Raw genomic sequence first — 22,034 nt, 5'->3', positions numbered from 1 at the left:
GAAAGTTAACTTCAACTTTTCTTCCACTAGTATTAATGAAATCTTAGGAAATCTGGCTGGCAGGTTTATCAGGGGGGAAAAAAATGAACTAAGGTAAATGCCATATAGTGTAACCCAAAGGAAGTCTAATTATAGGAGTGATAGCAGTAGTTCTCTAAACACCCAGAAATAGAAGTATCAATATACCTGCTTGAAATGAACCTGAATTCACTTCACCTAAATATAAAATAATCTTACAGGGGGCATGTTTTGAGATGTTATGAGACTTCTCTGACTTGAGGGAAGCGACCTTTACCTTCTTTAGACACGGGTCATTCTGGAGATAGGCGTCAGAGGAAGACTGACACAAATGCTGCAGTTTTACACCTAGGTTGATGTAAAATCAGTTTCTTATACACTTTCATCCAGCGTCACACACCTTAGCACTACTTACATATCAGACAGCTACTGTTCATTATTTTTGACATGTTTCTTATATTTTTGATATGGTAACCTTGTTGAAAATGTATCTAATTTAAACATCTCACAAAAGTCATCTGCAAGACATTTTTGAAAGGTACTTTTTTTTACATTTATGATGTTATTTTTAAACATTCAGATCAAACTATAAAGATGTGTCATCACTTCTTTGTGAAAAGCTAGTGTGAAATAAAAAAATGTGAGGATAAGTTAAAAAAAAAAACTGTGATGTTTAACATTGATTGGAAATAAGGAGATGTCAAAGGCAATATTCACTCACAAAATATCACATGATGTAATGTGAGGGTATTGGCTTTGAAGTGGAGAAGAAAATGGTTTATTTGACAGCAGGAGATGGTGAAACATTAGTCACTTTTGCACCAAATAGCACCGGGGACAACCTGGGGATAAGTTCCCATTGAGGAGGTCCCCCACAGGAACTAGATACCTTCCAAGCCTTTTTATTTTTTCTGTTTGCATTTTCACTGCCAACAGGAACACTGAAAAGGTGAAAAAGCCAGCCAGCAATTGGTAATGCAGCATCAGCTCTTGTTGTGATCTATTATTTTTATCTAATCCTCTTTCAGTTTCTCTATTTTCTCTCTGCATTGCCTCTCAGCATGTTGAGGGAAATTGCTAGCTCGCTAAGATTTTTATATTTCTCAAAATTGCATTTTACTTCCTCCATAGACTCAAAAGAGCCTCATGTTGGCTTTGTGTTAGGTTTGTCTTTTTGAAGTTTATAAGAGCTGATGTTTACGTGGCTATTGGTTCACCAGTCTTTACAATTAATCATTATCCTTACATCTAAATCAATGGAAAGAATCTATTCCATAATAGGTGTCACATTCTATAAAAACAAAAGGCCCTAAAAATTGTGATGTCTAGTTCCGGCAGAAAAAAATGGGTACTACCTTCAACAAGTATTAGAACTATATGGAAAAGCAGTAACCTCTGCAGGTAAAAAAATGAAGCTCATGCAGAAGTGCCAAAAGGGCAGTTTCTAGAGTCAAGCCCCAAAGAGGCCACTGTTAGAACATTTACAGTATTAAGCAGCATGTTTACAGACTGGTACTGAAAACAAACCTTTACAGCTCATCTATGTGGAGCCGCATGCATTCAGTTCTGGCTTTGAAGAATTAAATATAGCAGTCTACCGGCTAATGTTAAGACTAAAAAAATAGTGGCTATGTCCATGTGTTAATAGTCCCTTTTATAAAAATTGCTTACTGTGGCTAAAAAAAGTCAGAAATTATCATATTAAAATGTTAAATATATCTATTTGGTCCTGTGAAAAAAGTTTTCAAAGAACTTTATGCAGTCCAGTGAAAAACTGCAATCCACGACTCAGCAGCTTGTAGAACCACTTTTAGCAGCAATAATATTAAGTATCTTAAAGTAACTGTTTTTTTTATGACTTTATCAGTTGGGGAGGAATTCTGGCCCACGTCTTTTTTTTTTTTTAATAACAGTGCTGCTTCAGTTCAATGAGGTTTAGTTTATGTGCAGCTCTCTTAAGGTCCCATCACAGCATTTCAGGTTGAGGTCTGGACTTTGACTGGGTCATCGGGTCTTTAAGTTGATGTCATTTCCGGGTCCAAATGCGCCTAAATAAACAGCAATGACAGAACCAGTGACTGTTCACTATTAAAGAAGACTGTAACAAACCTTATCAACTGCAGCCATTTCTTCTTCTCTTTCTCATTGGTAAAATCACAGCCGAGAGTTTTTTTGAGTCGGATCCGTTAAAACAACCAGGGACACCACATTGCGGCATATTGATCACGTGACAGTTTGGACCCGGAAATGGAATTACGTCTTCACTTAACAACCGGATTGTGACACCCTGTTTCTTTTCTTTTTCAGGCGTTCTGTTGTGGATTTGCTGCCTGTTGCTGCTGTTTGTTTCCTGTTGCATGACCCAATTTTGTTCAAGCTTTAGCTGTGAGCCAAGTGGCCTCAAATTTTACTCTAGAATACTTTGTTATACAGAGAACTTCATGGTCAACTCAGTGACTACAAGCTGCCCATGTCCTCCGCCTGCAAAACAAGCCAAAATCATCACCCCTCCACCACCGTGCTTGACAGTTAATATGAGGTGCTTGTGCTGATATGCTGTGTTTGTTTTTCTCCAAACACAATGCTGTGCATTATTGTCAAACACCTCCACTTTGGTCTCCTCTGTCCAAAGGACATTGTTCCAAGAGTCTTGTGGTTTGTTCAGATACAACTTTGCAAACCTAAGCCATGCTGCTAAGTTCTTTTAGAGAGAAGAGCATTTCTCCTGCTCTCCCCTTCCAAACAAACCATACTTTTCTAATTGTACTGTCACAGACTTTATAGATCTCAGTTAGCATGTCAAATGTTAGCGTCTGAGATGTAGCTTTTGGGGTTTTTTGCAGTTTCTCTGAGCAGTGCATGGTCTGACCTTGGAGTGAACTTACTAACATCCTCCTTGGCATTGTGTTAACACACACCTGAATGCTAGAGACCAGCACAGTGCCAGAACTTTTGCTTTTATAGAGGTGCTCACACTTGGTGATGATCAATTACCTGCTACATACCCTCTTAATTCCTATGGAAGCAGTAAGGGTGTACTTAGTTTTCACATAGAGTTCTGTGGAAACAGTTTCACACAATTTTAGCATTTCTGCCAACATATATGTTTGTATTTTATTTTCATGCTCATACTTTTTTTGTGTTGCCCTTTATTCGGTCCTAACAGAAAGATATTAGACATGTTTTTCAGTATTTACAGAGGTTAATCACTGCAGTGTAGATGCTCTTGGTGTTATTGAGAAATTTTGTTGGGCCACAAACAAATATCTGAGATGTAAGATCCAAACTCTGACATCTGAAGTGAAGTCAACTCTGCTTATCAGCTACATGCGCCAAGTCTTGTAAGCAGCCAGCTGGTCCCTAAGAGTTGCCCAAGACTTTCTCAGCCAACCAGCTTTCTTTGCCACTGCCGCACAGCAGAGCCAAAACACACATCTCATGACTGCAGCCAACATAAAAACTGAAGAGAGCAAAATCTAAATTGAGAGTTATCATAAAACACATTTTGATAGGTGACAGATTAGTGGGATTTTTTTTTTATATGTTTGTTTTTCCTGATTCTTCCTTTAGTCATTCTTTTGGATTATTACAGTTTGTTTGTACAGTAGGAATTTAATTAATTCATGGTCACCCGCTGTGAGATAATCTCAGTAATCTCTGAGCAACATAAAGAATCCTTATTTTATTCAACCAAAGTCTGATTTGGCACTAAAGTGAGAACATAAAACCCAAGTTATGGACACAACTCAAACCTGCACGAGCTGTGAAGAATTAGCTATAAGCTCCAGAACATGCTGGGACTCTTCTGTGGGTGAGGTTTGAATGTGATTTGCAAGATGACCATGTAATCACATCGGCTGCTTGTCTCTGCAGAACTTACAGGAAATAAGTTTTGTTTGCTACCAGGCAGCCTAATTACTACCAGTCTATTTTCCACAGTCATTTCCCTAAGGTCTGACCATAACAAGGTTCACACCCAATCTGTTACTTTTTCATAATTATATTCTTTTTACTGGTAAATCTCCCCACATATTTGCTGTTGCAGATTAAGGAGATATAATCCTTTCAAGGAGAGCACACTGACAGTAAAGTGGTAATCTGCTGTTCTCACCTGATACCAGCAGAGATCAAGGGTCACGGTCAGCTTGCACGCACTCATTTTGTGGTGTAAGGACAGCACAGCTGAGCAGATATCGGCTCACACAGAAACTGAAGTTGCGGGTAGAGGTCAGGGGCTCATCCTTCATCCTACTGCCAGAAACTAGATGTAATTTATCACCACACAAAACTGTAATGTACCCAAGGTCTGTCTGTGTTTGAAAGAGCTTATGGGATCAGTGGGTGAATCACTGTAATAACCAAAGCTTCCGTGTCATTCACAGTCCTGTTTGTTTGATGCCATTTTTATTCTCATCCTGGGAGTGTGGTGCTACCAGGAACAGCAGTGTTGGGTTCAGACTGAAATATCTAAAAAAAAAAAATATTTCAAATGCTTTATGCAGTTTTTAATCAGAGTATAGCATCGAGTCAATTAAGCATCTGGGATATTGATCTGGTCAGATCCTTTTCTACTTACCCTGGTTACAAATGGTTATTTGAGTGACCGTTACCTTCCTATCAGCTCAAAGCCATTTTCCTTTGACCTCTGACATCAACAAAGCATTTTTACCCACAGAACTGATGCTCAGTGGGTTTCTTAAAAATGTTAAAATACTCAGACTAGCCCGTCTGACACCAACAACCATGTTTAAAGTCACTTACTTCACCTTTCTTCCCCATTCTGATGCTCACGTTGACCTTCAGATACCGTGACCATGTCTATATCTCTAAACACATTGAGTTGCTGCCATGTGACTGATTAGATATTTATGTTAACAAGACTTCTTGAACAGTGTTTTGGCGCAATTACCATAAAGCAAGGTATATTATTTGCCAGTTAAATGAACTATAAATGCCCCAAAAGGCACCGACACCACAGACACAGCAGAGAAGTCCAGTTCAGTGATTCGTATTAGCTGATGTGATGACTGTTTTTTATTTTAATTTTATGTATTTTGATTATATTTATTTAGCTTATCTGTTCATGTTCTGCACCCATAAATGGCACAGGGCACTTTTCCCGGAAAACTGGGGTGATGATGCCAACTCCTGTCATACAGTATTCACCTGAAATATCTCGATTTTGTTTTTTAAATTGCTCCTTTTTTTCCTCAGTAAGTCCATTTCTTGTTGCCATCCTTAGATTCAGTATCATTCAGTCTTCCCTAATCTCATTCCTTTTCAGCTTTCATACCCAGCACCGTGATAAAAATAAAATAAAATGCACTGCAGTGTTTCAAATAAATTCACTGTATAGGAGAAAATAAAAATGCAGCCATGCTTATTTCACCTGGGACCGAGGGAAATAAATGAGAATGAGCTGCTTTTCATGTAATTATATGCTGAAGTTAATCCTGCGTCAATGCATTTTAGATCATCAAACACTCAAATGGAAAAGTAATTGCATGTAAAGTTTAGTCCATTACATTCAGGTAATAAAGGCAGTGGGGATGCAGTTTGGAGGCTGACAATCTAAATGGAATCTCATAGTTTCCTCTTAAATGTTTTCCTTGCAGGCTTTAAGTTCCACAGAGAGGCTGATACAGATCAGACAGAACTGAAGAGGATAAAGTTCAGCAATAAGGGAATTCGCAGTTGATGGTGATTTTCTAATACATGGTTGGCTGCCACTGACGTGGCCATATTACTCTTTTGTTACTCTCTTGGATTAAGAAGAGATACTGTATGAAGTTTCACCGTTTGTGTGAAACTGAGACTTGCCAAAAATATTTCCTTTCCGAGCTATTCAGTTTGCAGTCATTTTCTTTCTTTCATTTTAAGTACTAAGCAATACTATCCAATACTGAAATACTGGAGCCGCTGTATGTAAGGGGAGGGACTAGAGCAGTCCCTGGCAGTGGTTTGTTCCTGCGTTCTCCATGCTTTTTGTATTCCTAAATTTCCTCCCAGTTCAGGTTTCCTTTAGTTTTGTTATCTTCATGTATTCATGTATTTATTGGTTTAGCCACAATAAAGGTTCCTTTTGTTTCATACCTCTGCCTGCTCCTGCATCCTGCATTTGGGTCCTCCCTTCCTACACAAGCCACGCAGCCTTCTTCTGTGCACCGTGACAGGCTTATTGATCCACATTTGATCAAAAACAAAATGTGCTTCAGCAGACAAGGGAAGTAACAAAGTACAAATACTTCATTACTGTATTTAAGTAGAATTTTCAGATATTGTCATGTATGAGTGGTTTGGCAGGCAGAGTGGACCCAAATGCAGATCATGACAGATATCTGTACTTTATTTATATTTCATATTTAAATTTTAATTCTTTTTCTGACAACTTTTTACCTTTACTCCCTACATTTCTGCCCTTTCTACTTCAAAACATGCCCGTTACTTTAGGTTTAAGACATTTGAGGGAAGTTTTATTATTTTTCCAATTTTTCAGCACTGTGCCTTCAAACATGAGACCAATCGTAAATGGAGGGAACAATAATACAACAGTACTGGTGTAATCGTCACCGGGGCTTATAGCAAACAAAGAGATGAAAGAGGCAAAACTATATAATTTATGCATCAATTATAGCGCTGTACTCAGAGGTTAAAGTAGGGGCTGAGTATGGATGTACGTAAAAGCATATAAAAGATGCAAAAACCACAAAAAAAAGCATAACACCTTCAAAGAGACTAAAAAGGACTATAAAGATATGCAAGACAACCACAACTAAGTAAAAACAATGCAAAAAGAAAGCCAAAGCAGCACAAAACAACTGGGAAGTATGGACACTTGTTTCTGCCACCTGAAAAAGAAAAAAAACTTAATGAGGAAGCCCTGTGAAGGAGGTAATTTCTTCATTACCCAGAAGCAGACGTATCTGCACTCAAGATTAGGTAGTGACAGCATCAGTGAGCTACCAATGTACAGCAAACGTGAACAAATTGGCACCAGGTTCTAAAGCTTTGAATGCCTTCTAGCTAGAGGTGTGTGATATTGACAAAAAATAATATCTTGATATTTTCTCTAATTTGATCGTTCACGATAATAAACGATTTTTTTTGCATTATTTAAAAATGTGTTCGTACAAGAAGTGCAAGCTGGTAAAATATAAGACTTAAATCAGTGTTTTTGAGACATTAATTTATTACTTTATTTAACCTTTATTTACCCAGGAAGAACATATTGAGATTACAATCTCTTTTTCAAGAGTTTCTTGGGCATGACAAACGTAAATAGAAAAACTTTGGCAAGCTTTTCAAAAGCAATCGCTCAATGCAGAAGACTTGACAAAATGAAACAAAAAGGAGGCTGTCCAGGGGAATTCCCGCTACATTATAGCAAAACAAATCACAGAAACTACACACCTTCATCTTATCATAAACCCGCCGAGGCTCCAAACAGGTGAGCTCCAAGAACGTCGCTCGGTTATGACGCAGTGATTGTAACATACTTTAATTTAAAGAATATTAACATCCAGCCAGCCATTATCTTCCTCTGTATCCCGCTAGTCGTGGTCGGTCGGGGGGGGTGGAGGGTGCGTGTGTTTTGTCAGACACTTTAGCTGATTGTTTGTCTTGGACAGCGGGTTCCCGAAACTTTTCATATTCCTCATACTCGATGATGGAACAGGTTAGATTTCGAGCTGTCCGCTTTCTTACAAAGTCTGCAAACTCCAAACACCTCCTCGTCTAGGAATTAAGGCGGAAGATTGCGAGGCTATGATGTCTGAGTTTCTTCCCCTGGCGCAGTGTGTTCACTCATTTTCAGCTTTAGGTGTGTTGTTTAGGCAGCTATGCTAGCGCACAGTATGGGCGCTCTCAATGCACACACGCAGCAGCCTGTACTAAAGCATGAAGTAGTGAACGCATGTACCCGAGGTGCTTGATTGTTTTTTTTTTCTCATTAGCATACTCAATACCGTCAGCTCACACATCATTAACACAGCAATTACGATATTATCGTAGACAATATATATCGCACACCCCCACTTCTAGCAAATGATAAATCCATGAAAGGTATGGAGTCAGTGTGTTCATGTTGAACTGTTGGACAGCTGATGCCTTTCAACTTCTGCTTCTAGTTTACAAGGAAATGATGTACCTTCCTGGGTGGTAGAGCTAACTCAAAATTTCAAGTTTTCTTAAAATTTCAACTTATAACCTCGAAATTTTTGATACCCAACTTCATATTTTGAGTTATGGATGAAATTTTTTTTTTTCAATGGCAGAAACAAACTTCCATAGAAAAGACACCAAAAACATCCTCAAAAAGAAGCAAAAATAACTAGGGGTGGGACTTTAACGCGTTAATTTTGATTAATTAAATAACAAATTAAAATTTTTTTATTTTAATCGCACTTTGCACCGTGGAACGTGCACGAGTTCCAGGCATACAGATTATATTGACGCACAATGTCCAAATTCAGGGGCCACATCCTTCAAAGGACCCGGCCCACGTAGACCGGATCCTTCGCAGCCCACGAAGACCACAAAGATTGGAAGTGAGGGGCTAGCCTTCATATCAGCGTTACCTGCCCTCACCTCTGCGTAGCTCACGTCGCCTAGCAGCCGTGAGTGTGAAGCACAGCTGTGTAAAAGCAGCTGGTTAAACGGAGAATGAACTTTTGCTCCTTTTTGTGGTTTAATAAGTCTTTTATTCAAAATAAGCTGTTAAAACAAGCATAACACATTTCAACATCAAGGAATACAGCTGAGCGAATGATTAATTTCCAACTATATTAAGTGAGACATTAATGTTGACTAAAACTATCCAGTTATGATGTTTAACTTTAATTTCAGGAGTTTGCTTATCACAGGAGCACTTCCACCCTTCGTTGGTCTGTGTAGTAGACTGGTGGGAAAATAAACAAAATTTTAAGCTTATATATATTGATTCATTCATCAACCAAACTTAAATTAATATTTCTCATGTTAAATATTTAAATCTGATTACAATGGGATTAATTTCGATTAATTAATTACAAAGCTTCTAATTAATTCGATTAATTTTTTTAATCAAGTCCCACCCCTAAAAAAAAACATATAAAGATGCTGAAGACCAGATAGTGATACAATGCAACTATTTCAAAAGTGAAAAATCAGTTCAGAAAAAGATTCAAAACAGGAAAATAAATAAAACAAAGTTATAAGGACACAAAATAAACAAAGTGATGTAAAATAACCACAAAACGCTGGATGTGTTCTTACTAAAAGCAGGAAGGGTAGGAGGCATCTTTCTCATAATCTGTCTGTAACTAGAGGCTGTTTGGATTTACAAATGGATCCTTAATATTATTTTACATTTGAATATTTCAAGATGGTTATTTGGCATTCAAGTAATGCACTGAATAAACAATGAAACTATCAATAACATGCAGTTTGTCATTGCCAAAAAACAAATGTGAGTCTAACTCATTTCCCAAATGTGCCCCATTAAACACAGTCACTGAGTCCCCTCTGAGGTTCAAACTGAAAAAACATTCATTCATTTTCTGAACTTTGACCCCCATTCTTTCACATAACCTTGCATAACCTTGCAAAAAAAAAGAAATCCATCAAAGCAAATTAAAAAAAAAAAAAAAAAAAAAAAAGAAATTCTGCATGACACCACATTTATAGTATTTTTGTCCTGATTTGGACCCTTTAAATTGTTAAATTTCATGCCCACATAACCACACACAAGCAAATCATGATCATTAATTTTAAACACACTAATTCTATAAGACATATTGTTCATTTTATCAGCTTTACCACTTGGTCTGTGTGTCACTAATGGAAACAGGCCCTCACTGAAGACGGAGAGTTGCTTCCCATTAATGTCCTCCCCGTTAACACGCTGGTCTGGCTCTGAAGCAATGATCCATGACACAAATGATTCATGAGAGCATGACATGTAATGTTTTATATTGCTGCAATGAAACTTTTATAAATGTCACCAAAAAAGGACAGCAGGACTTCCAGGCAAAGCTGTGCTATTCATAGATGTAGATAATAGCGTGAAGGCTAGGATTGGGTGTATCTGGGCAAATTATTAATGAACGATTGCTATAATCCCCCCAGGCAATTTTATGTGAGGGGGTATCCCTGGTAGAAGGGTAAGTAGAGTTATACACAAGTTCAAATATCAAATCCCACCTGGCAGCATATTAGATCACATTTAATTAGGATACAGAGGTAATATTTCTGACATTGTCGCATATCATTGTGGCCTGTTCTTAATATGAGTTGTCACAAAAACAGGTTGGTGGATGGAAAAAGAGGGCAGAAGTGCCAAGGATAATGTATATCAGTGTCACCTGGAAGCACTGCGATTATGTGTATGACCAGTGAACACAAGGATCCAGCAATTTAGCATTCCTTTTAACTATAATAATCATAATAATCTAGCTATGTGTCAAACATAATATATTCTAGTTAAAGCCAAAAACAAAAAAGATTGAAAAATGAGTAACAAATATTTGAGATAAAATTACTAGTTTGTTATTTAGGCTCCTTCTAATCTCTACAAAAAGTACACATACATATGCAGAATCTGTAAGCAAGTGATAAGATCTTTGGTGCAGGACATTTTCACTTTGAAGTTTGCTTGCAGTCCAAGTATTGATCAATTATGTTTGAGCAAGTCTATGTGGAGAGGAAAACATGGACTGCTTAAATGCAGACTTAAAATAATCATACAGTTATAGTCAGAGGTTTTACATCCACTCATCATGGGCATGAATAACATGGTAATTTGGGGGTTTTAATGGTTTCTTTGAACTGTTCTTTTTCCAGGGTGGAATGACTGTACAGCATACATCTTTAATGACTTTAAAAAAAACAAGAACTGGGTGCACAAATTTGAATTAATTTTGGAGTTTCTCTAATCCACACAGTGTCAAAGGTATACACACAGGCTCAAACATACACATACACACTTAAATCTTTCAATAAGCGGTGCAGAAGTTTCTAACTTGACAAGGCCAAGGACTATTAACTTCTTGTTAGCGATCATCATTGACTACAATGGTAGTTTCTCTTTGCCAGCATAAAAAGGATTTGTTTGACAGCATTCATTGGCCTGAGCAATACTCTAAGAAGGTGAATTGTAGATTTACACAAGTAAGGAAGGTGTCTTGGAGCCATTTCTGAACCACTGCAGATTCCAATATCATCAGTTCAAACAATTGTGAGTAAGGGATCATTCACAATTATCAACATTTTCCAAAGCGTAGAAACCGTGCGCCAGGGGGGAGGGGGTTAACACCCAACATATGCTTTTCAAATAGTTAGAAAATGTTGGTCAGAACTATGTAATTTGAGCACTGCGACCTGACCACCAATGCCAAGGCATTCACTCTCGTTCACTTGTACACCGCTGCACCATTGCATGGTCTGTAGCAATAACCATATGTACAATAATTCTACATGTTCCTGGCGTGTTTTCATCTATGCTGGCCCGTATATTTGTGCATAATCTGGTGATTGTCGGCTGGGACCATTGCCAACTTTTGTGTATGAAAACTCGCTGTGGGCTGTCGCTAGAAGTCACTAAAGGACGAATCAAAGTCTGGGGGAGTGGGTGGGGCGTGTTCCCCTCTGTGACGAAGCCAGGTACAGGCAATGCCAGAGCATTCGTAGGGAAGAAGTATGAGCGCAAAACACGGTGACAGCGGAGGATTTCATGTTTCCGGCCTATCTTCAAAACTCTCCAAAAGTTGCCAACGTCACCGGAAAAAGTTGCTAAATTTGTCACTGGTTGCTTTAAAAAAAAAAAAAAAACGTCGCTAGGAAGTCTGAAAAGTTGCTAAGTTGGCAACACTGGTGACAGGTGTTGCCAAAAACTGATTGCAGCTTCTACCATGTGACAGGAATGTTCTTTATGACTCAAAATAAATTGATATCATTCACGAAAGATAATGTTTGAAATATGATTGACAGATTATAGCTCAGCAAGTTATTTACAACATTATAAATAGAGCAATAATTTTTTTGGGCAAATATCGTAAATCACTTTTAGACTGACTATTCAGATGACAAATTGCTCCACTGCCACTGTGTACAGTGTGGCAGCGTGTACATTTTGCCTACATGCAGTGCAGTACACATTTACATTCAAATTAAAATTCAAATCAGTTTATTGGACCCTATAAATTCTAACATATAGGGGTATCTGTTTATTAGTGGAACAATAAAATGTTTTAATAGATTTCAAAGAGTATATCTGATACCACGATTTCCAGCATTTTTCAACACCAGGATGTTTTTAATGCTTCCTCTTACATTAAAATACCAAAGAAACAGGTGAATTTAAATGAATGACCAGGAAACACCAAGGCTCAAGCCTGCCATCAACTGGAAACTGCCAGAGCACCACTGTCACAGTCCACAGTGAAGCCGGTATTGCCTCACCATGGGCTGAGGGTCCAAACCAAGAAAGAAGCCCCTGCTCCAAAATTTCAAGCTTGACTGAAATTTGCAGCTGCCTACATAGACAAGCCAAATGCCTTCTGGAGAAAAGTTTTATGGTCAGATGAGACAAAGATATATCTTTTTGGCTACAATAACAAGAGGTATGTTTGAAGGAGTAAAGGTGAGGTTTTCAAACTTAAGAACACGGTACCAGCTGTCAAGCATGGTGGTGCTCATGCTCTGGGTCTGTTTTGCTGCCAGTGGTACTGGTACTTTGTACAAAGCAGATGGAATAATAAAGAAGGAGGATGACCTCCAAATTCTTCAACTTCACCTCAAATCAACAGCTAGATAATTGAAACTTAGACACAATTGGGTGTTCTAACAGGACAATGATCCCAAACACATCAAAATTGCTTTTGGAATGATAAAGCAGAAGGACGTTGAGCTTCTGGGATGGCCCCGACCTTAACCCTATTGAAAATTTGTGGACTACAGTATCTTTAATAGCCAGGTCTGTGTCGTCATGTATGTGGATACACTTTTTTATTAGGTTTTTATTCTGCATTTGTAAACAGGAACCAGTTTAATCAACAGGTTTGTGGAATCTGTGTACTATTTGCAAACTGGCACAGTCACATTTCTCTAAATAAGGAAAAAGGTGAAGTGGACAAAGCAGTAAGAATGATGTAAGAGGGAAGCCTGCAACACTGAACTGCAAAAGGAAAAAAGCAGGGGAAAGTTAAAGTGAAGAAACAGAAACAATAGGAGTCCAAGGAGGAAGTCAGAAATGGCACATATTTCCAGTGCTTCCACAGATGTCATGACAGTTTAGAATAAATAATTCAATCATTTAAAAAAAAAAAGTTAAGATTTAGGCAGAAATAACAGAGTTTCTGAATAGCATTTACCCTGAAACACTTACTGTGGCACAAGTTGATATGAAGAAAAAAAAGACAAACAGGCCATGAGGAAAAAAAAGAAAACAGAAAACAGACAAGGAGCACTTGATCTGTCAGCCCAAAATGAGAAACTCGCTGCAATAAAGGCGAGACGCTCCAAAATCTGTGAGTTAGTGCAAAGAATTTAAACTGTAGGCTAAGTGATGACATCCAGAAAAGATGTAAGTCATCTTTAATGAAAGATAAGGTAATGTGAATATTAATAATAATAATAATGTTCATAAAGTTTGCACAAATTGGTAGATTTTTGCATGAAAAGTTCATACTCTTTATCCATAGATTTGTGTGAATGAGGCCCACTGCAATAACAGTTATGTGCCTATGTCTTGACTCTGTATTTTCTGAACTGATGCCCATTATTGTCACTTTACCGCAGTGCATTTCAATAAAAATTCATTCTGATACCAATATATCTGTGATAAGTCAATATCAGCTGATAATACTGGCCAACCAATATATCAGTCAGGATCAAGCCAGCAGAAGCTGTGAAATATGATCTAATCAGGCTCACACAGTCCTGGTAAGGCAGATTATGAGTTGAGCGTTAAAGTCTTGATAAATGACCCCTATGCCAAAAAGTTCTGCATCTGACCTTTAACTTTCTTGCTGGTTTAGTCATTAATATTTAAATTAGAAAAATACAAATGGTTTTAAGTTTTCAGGGACTTTACAAACCACAAACAGCACCAGCCCGGAGAATACAAAATGCCACATGAGACAACATGTAAGCAATTAATTAAACTCATTAAAAAGTGTAGGCTTTTTTTTTTTTTTTTTTAATAAATGAACATGAATGCTTTTAACATAACTGCAGGCAACTAATCATTCAAAGGGTGCTGCATCTACAAGGTCAAAAAGTCCTGTTTAGAAATGCATGCATCTCCAAAAAGTTAGCTTTTCACGGGATAAGCAACAACCCAGTTTTCATTTTGTGGCAACACTTTCTGGGTCAGTATAATTAATTTTAACATGATTTGATGAGCTTTAGAAGTAGGAACAAATCCTCAACACCCATCTTAAAGAAAAACATGGTTTTCACTGAACATCATAGGCTTCTGAAAACATTTGATTTGTAATGTTACAAATTCTCTGATGAACATTTAACATACAATCGCCATCTACTTTATTCAATTCAATTTTATCTATATAGCACCAAATCACAACAAACAGTCGCCTCAAGGCACTTTGTATTGTGGGTAAAGACCCTACAATAATACAGGGAAAACGCAACAGTCAAAACCACCCCTATGAGCAAGCATTTGGCGAGAGTGGGAAGGAAAAACTCCCTTTTAACAGGAAGAAACCTCCAGCAGAACCAGGCTCAGGGAGGGGCAGTCATCTGCCGCGACTGGTTGGGTTGGCTTTATTAGGTACATCTGTTCAACCGCACGTTAATGTAAATATTTAAACAGCCAATCACATAGCAGCAACTCATTCAGGCATACAGACATGGTCAAGATGAGGTGCTAAACTTTAAACCAAGCATCAAAATGGGGAAGCAAGGTGATTAAAGTGACTTTGAACGTGGCATTGCTGTTGGTGTCAAACAGGCTGGTCTGAGTATTTCAGAAACTGCTGATCTACTGGGATTTTCCCACAGAAAGGGAAAAGTTGGCATGGCTAAAATAACCACTTTTTACAAACCAATGTATGCTGGTTTGTAAACCAGCATACGTTTGACTTTGTTGCTTCAAAGTCTGAACATGTCAACCTTTGAAGCAACAGCAGCAGCAGAAGACCACACTCAGTGCCACTCCTGTCAGAACAGGAAACTCAGGCCAGAGTTCACACGGCCTCACCATAATTGGACAATAGAAGATTGGATTAATGTTGCCTAGTCTCAGTTTCTGCTTTGACATTCAGATGGCAGAGTGAGAATCTGGCATAAACAACATGAAAGCATGGATTCATCGTGATTTTTATCGATGGTTCAGGTTGGTGGCGCTAGTGTAACGGTGTGGGGGATATTTTCTTGCCACACTTTGGGACCCTTAGTTCCAGCTGAGCATTGCTTAAACACCACAGCCTACCTGAACATTGTTGCTGAACATGTCCATCTCTTTACAAACACAGTGTACCCATCATGCTCTCAGCATGATAACACACAGTGTCACAACACTCAAATCATCTCAAGCTGGTTTCGTGAACATGACGAGTTCACTGCATTCAAATGGCCTCTATAGTCACCAGATCTCAATCCAATAAAGGACCTTTGGGATGAAGGAGATTTGCATAATGGATGTGCAGCTAACAAATCTGCAGCAACTGTGTGATGTTATCATCATGGACCAAAATCTTGCCTTGTTGAATCTATGGCACAAAGAATTAAGGCAGTTCTGAAGACCAAAAGGGTCCAACCCAGTACTAACAAGATGTACCTAATTAAGGTGTCTGTCTGGTGACTATATATAAAATTTTATAGTGATCATTTGATGGTGCAATTGGGGGATTCAAAATGAACTTTATACATTGATTTGATAATTAAGTTTGATGCTCTCATACTTTGCCCACTTACAAAGGATAGCATTTTTTTTAATATAGGAAAAACTGAGAATCAGTTATGTAACTCAAAGATACCCTTCAAAAGGAAAAAATATCAATATGGCCCAAAAAAATTGTCTTTTATATGTTTTTGATATTTAAACTGTGAAACAGCTTCTGTTATGCAAAGCTGAATCTGCATTTTTTCCCTTGAAATAAACTTAAGCGGTGCTTCATCCGTGAGAGCTGATGAGTCACAAATCGACTTTATGAACCCTCTGAATGTTTTGAATTCTTTCATTCAAATGAGCTTTCTTTAATTATACTGCCACCAGTTTTTATTTTTACCAGAAAATGTGCTCACATCCCTGAAAGATCTCCTCTGGCGAATTCACTGTATCCACAAAAGTTGGTCTGCCTTCCTTCCTCTGACAGCACAGAAGAGGAGCTCCAGTTTTTTTTTTTTTTTTCTTTTTGATGATTTCTTGGCTCTTGTGCTCATGTTCGCAAATCTAGGCTAAGATTACAAAAATAACACATTAATTCTGCTATAGATGGATTTCATTTCACTCCCATAGGTGCCAAAATAAATGCATAAGGGCATTTTTTTTGATTCAGACATGAAATATGCTTGTGCTGATTTATTTTTAGAGAGCAGTTTTAACATTAATCTGGTCTTTCAGCATTTACCTGCTGCTTTTTTAAATGGCGGTCTAACTTACAGCCAAACTCACTGTTTGGATTCAAAAACACATTATCTAGAGCCTTTTTGTCATTTATCATTATCAATATTAAAAAATGCTGAGAGAAAATAAACCTAAGTTAGGCAAAGTTGTACAGGGAAGATGAGTTTAATGTTTCAGTGTCCTTGAGCAAAAAACACCAAATTCCAGTGATGCTTATCTACAACCCCAGAACGCATAGGTCAAAACTGGTAATGAAAGCGTATTTGCATATCATCACAGGGTCCACAATACCTGGCCAACTTCCCCAAGTTAACTGGCAATGTAACGAGATGGACGGCTGACTCTCATATTGTTACTATAAACAAGTGCACTTGTTTTTGCCAAGTTATTCAATCTGCATAGCTCCAATTATTTATAATTAGCGTGTCATTTGTGCCCCAGGGCACAGCGACACTAGTAATTACAAACCTCATTTTACAAGAAAGCATATTCCAAGTATCTCCGCACTGTAGCTGAGAACTGCTTTCAAGCTTTTATTTAGAGGCAGAGAAATATGATATTAGCACTAATCTGCTTTTTACATCTCACTTTGACTCATGTTTGAGGATTTTACTCTAACAGCAAAACAAAAAACAAAAAAAAACAGTTTGCTTAAAAGGCAACAAGAACACCTGCCACTGTAAATGCTTTTTTTTATTAACACTGAATTGTGAGTCTATACTACAGTTGGTTTGTATAGGCATATCCTCAAAGAGTTTTATAGCTACAGGACAGAAAATAAGATAGTCTGCAGCCATTCTAGTAAGTTTGTGTACCTGCACTTTGGTCACAGCACTTCTATTAGAGCTACCATCCATCCACTTTCTGCTTATCCTGTTCAGGGTCGTCAGGGGGCTGGAGCCTATCCCAGCTGACATAGGGCGATAGGCAGGGTATGACCTGTACAGGTCACCAGCCTGTCACAGGGCCAACACATACTGGGACAGATAACCATTAACACTCACATTCACACCTATGGACAATTTAGAGTGACCAATTAACCTAACCCCAGTAACTGCATGTCTTTGGACTGTGGGAGGAAACCGGAGTACCCGGAAGAAACCCACACAGACACAGGGAGAACATGCAAATGTGAATTGACCCCAGACCTTCTAGATGTCATTCTAGCTGTGAGACAGTAGTGCTAACCACCACACCACCATGCTGCCTTTATTAGAGCTACCATAATTACTAATTTCCTGCAGTCACACCAACAATCACATTTCCTGTTACAAATTTCTGAATAATATAGACATCCAAACAAAAGTAAGTACTTTCCACATAAGCAAAAGTCATCTGGTAAAGGCAGTATGCTGAAATTTAATAAGACCAGTATGGTGCCAAAATGGAATGCACGGTGCATTTAACCCTCACATATTAACATCTACACTAAAACAATTGTTAATTAGTTTTTATTGTTCAAATTAAACCTTTACTGATACAGTCATGGAAAACTAAGTATACCTCATGATTCAGTAGCCTGTAGAACCACATTTACAGTAGCAGCAATAACTCGAAGTAATCATTTTCTGTGTGATTTTATCAGTTTCTAATATAGTTGTGGAGCATTTGTTGCCCACTCTTCATTACAAGCATCTAAAACGTCGCTTGAGTTTCTGTGAGCATTCATTTATGCACAGCTCCTACCACTGTATTTCAAGGTAGGATTTCGAGGTCTGTACTTTAACTGGGCCATTGTAACACTTTAAATCTTTTCCTTTTCAGCCATTCTGTTGTAGGGTGTGCACCAACAATTGGGGGATCACACACCTCAACCTCCCTAGGAAGGTTTGTGCCAGGGTGCTGGAAAGGACTCATTTCCAGTGGGTGTTGAGAATTAGCACCTCTAAGCCTGAGGTCATGGTCTTCAGCCGGAAAAGGGTGGAGTGTCCCCTCCAGGTCAGGGACAAGTTGCTGCCCCAGGTGGAGGAGTTTTACTATCTCAGGGGTCTTGTTCAATAGTAAGGGGAGAAGGGAATAGAAGATTGATAGATCAGGGCTGCATCTGCAGTGATGCGGATGCTGCACTGGTCCATTGTGGTAAAGGGAGAACTGAGCATGAAAGCGAAGCTGTCAATTTACCAGTCGATCAACATTCCCACCCTCACCTATGGTCACGAGCTTTAGGTAGTGACCGAAAGAATGAGACTGCTGATACAAGCAGCGGAAATGAGATTCCTTGGAAGGGTGGTTGGCCTCTCCCGTAGAGATAGAGTGAGGAGTGCAACCACATCAAAAGGAGCCAGTTAAGGTGGTTCAGGCATCTGACAAGGATGCCTCCTGGGCACATCCTACCTGGGGCAGACCCAGGATACGTTGGAGAAATTATCTCTCTCAACTGGTCCTGGGAATGCCTCGGTGTTCCCCCCAGATTAGCTGGAGGAGGTGGCCGGGAAAAGGGAGGTATGGGTTTCTCTGCTCAGGCTGCTGTGCACGTGACCTGGCCCCATGTAAGCAGAAGAGGGAGGATGGATGGATGGATGGATGGATGGATGGATCTCTTAGATTTGCTGCTCTGCTTGGGATCATTGTCCCGTTGCATGACCCAGTTTAGGCTGTCAAACAAATGGCCTCACATTTGACTCCAAAATACTCAATAACTGCAAGGTGTCATCACCCCTCCACCACAGTTGGCATGAGGTGCTTGTACTGATATCCTGTGGGATTTTTGCAATTTCTCTAAGCATTCTCTAAGCAAGGTCTGATCATGGCGTGAATTATGTGAGATATCCACTCCTGGAAAGATTCTGGCACTGCATTAACACACACCTGAATCCTCAAGACCAGCAAACTGCCAAAACTTCCAAAACATTTGCTTTCATAGAACTCAAAGGCACTTGATGAGCAGCACCTGGCTCTGGCGTACACTGTTAATTCCTGTGGAAGCAGTAAAGGTGTACTGTGCAATATTTATTAGTCTAGCTATTAGCATGTTCAAATGATTACAATAACAATGCTAAGGTATCAATGTTTAATATGTTAGGACTACTTAATGTTAAGCTGTTCATGCTAGGGATACACAAATAATTTGTTGAAGAAGGTATTTTTCTTGTTAGTGTTTTTTAAACAACCTCTAGCAGCTGTGTGAATAACTGTATGTAAAATGCTTAACTTGGCACCTCAAAACTTGAGCCTTCTGACATATTAAGAGCCTAGTTCCACCTAAAATATGATTTATGCCTATCCAAGGACTAGTTCCAAATCCTGACCACAGTGGGAGTGAAAAGGAAAGCAAACTGTAAGCAAAAAGAACGTTTAAAAATGGTCTTAGAAGACAGTTGAACTCTTGGTTCCTACATAAGTTGGGTATGTTTGAAACTTCTTCAACCTGCTTGTAATGAAAAAAGGACGTTTTTGGTGGTGGGACTAGATTAAAATTGAGAAGACTGACAAAGTTGTTACAGTTCATCTCGATGGGTGCTTAAGTGTCTCGAGGAAATTTCAAGAAAACAACTATTAAAGGAAATCCATTTAAAGGTTGCTGGGAAATTTCAGTTTGGGCCAAAGTGTCTGAATAACTGACTGAAACCTACATCATCATCACTAAAGCTGTGCCAGTAGCATGCAAATCATTCTGCTGCTTTTATAAAATCATTGCTGAATTATGAAGGCTCTTGAATCCTCTTAGGTGAGGTACTACACACCCAGACAGACAAGACACAGACCATTATATATTTATGCATAAACAACATTTCTAGCAGCTTTTGCACAGCAAGTCATTTCATATCAGGATTATGGATGTAACCCGTTTACAAAGAGAGTCTTACCCGTAGCTCCCCAGTTTTTCTCTGTTAAGCAAAATGAGTTCTGAAATAATTCAAGGACTCTGACAAACAGTATGTCGCCACAAAAGCTTTAATTATGGGTGCATGAAAACTAATTCAATTTTAGTAAATCATTTGCAAAAGTCAAATTAACCCCCTTAAGGCTGTAAACAACAGGGCTTAAATTTAATGTTACAAACATGTTTTAATGTAAGAGTGAGAAACCAGAGCACTGCCCTTCTATCTCACACCGGAAATTAAATTTCTCATTTTCATAATATGGAATTACTTTTTTTTTTTTTTCCCTTTAATTGTCAGCTCTGTAAGCAGTGTAGTTTCACCAACACTAACAGTTTTAATAATTCAAGACCAGGGTCACTGAAATGCAGCTGAAATATTAATGAAATAACACAAGTATCCATATTCGAGCAATTAGTTTGAGTCCTATTAACTCTCCAGAGTGGTTTATGCACTGAGAGGTTGAGCTAACCACTTGGAGTATTTGAGTTGTTTAAAAAAGTTCAGGTCTTTGAGCCTTTAGTTTACTTTAGTTAATTATTAGTTAACTCACAACTGCCTACAGTTTGCATTACCAAAAACATCCCCTTTTGCTGGTAATTTTGATCTTGTCTACAGCGCTGTATTGTTCCTCTGTGCTGCTTCTTTGTATTCAAGGACAACAGTCAGGATGCGAGACAACTGGAGAACCTTTATTATTCTTCTGCTCCTTTAGTCAATCCATATATATCCAGTGCACCACCACCTAGCCATAATCAGCCATTATATGTCCCCTTTTAGATGAAAGTTTAGCTATTTTGGAAGAACCTTAGAGTACCGAAATCCATTTATCAGTATGGCTACATTCCAGTCTCACTCATCTATATTGTAGCATCATAAGAGCACTCAAATCCTTTTCAAAACTTAAAAGTCTAAACTGAAAAACTAAGAGGAATTATGCTTTACTGCAGCCATTTTAAATCCTTGAACCTCCATCTGCTCACTAGATTCAACAAACCTGAACATGACTTTTCAAACACTTTTCACATTTAATTTTTTTTTTTTAACAGAGAATTATGAGGTGTTGTTTTTTTTGTTTTTCCATCTCGTATTTTCAACCTCTATGCACATGGGTGTGTAATATTCACAGGTTCAGTCTTTCAGGAGCCTTTGACAATCTCCCTGACACAGTCATTATCATGTCACCTGATGGTGGCTGTACTGATGTGAACGGTTACATCGCAGCCGTCCTTCGTCCAGGGTCACCAACTCGTATGAGCGCGATGTAGGTGCAGAGCCCACAACTGTCCTTCTGGTATGTGTGGGTTTTATCCACACCTGCTGTCTGCTGAACTGCTGAGCTGCAGAGTTAAAGTATAGTGTTAGAGTATAGTGTCTCTGGTTGTATGTTTGCTGTTGCAAACATACAACCAGAGACATTGTTGCAGTTTCAATCTTTTTCTCTAAATGTTTCAAGATCAGGCCACTGCGGTTGTATTTGCTCTGGTGACACTGGAACTAGTGTTCTGATCCTCCTCCCCATAACGAGTTGTACTGGAGAGGTCCCATCCACCAAAGGAATGGCCCTGTAGGCCAGCAGAGTTGTGTGGAAGTCTCTCTCCTTCTCTAAAAAGGACTTCACAGTCACAGTA

The sequence above is a fragment of the Archocentrus centrarchus genome, chromosome 2, assembly GCF_007364275.1.
Source record: "Archocentrus centrarchus isolate MPI-CPG fArcCen1 chromosome 2, fArcCen1, whole genome shotgun sequence".
NCBI classification, from domain to species: domain Eukaryota; kingdom Metazoa; phylum Chordata; class Actinopteri; order Cichliformes; family Cichlidae; genus Archocentrus; species Archocentrus centrarchus.
The sequence above is the reverse complement of the archived record's forward strand: the minus strand, read 5'-3'. Positions refer to the sequence as shown.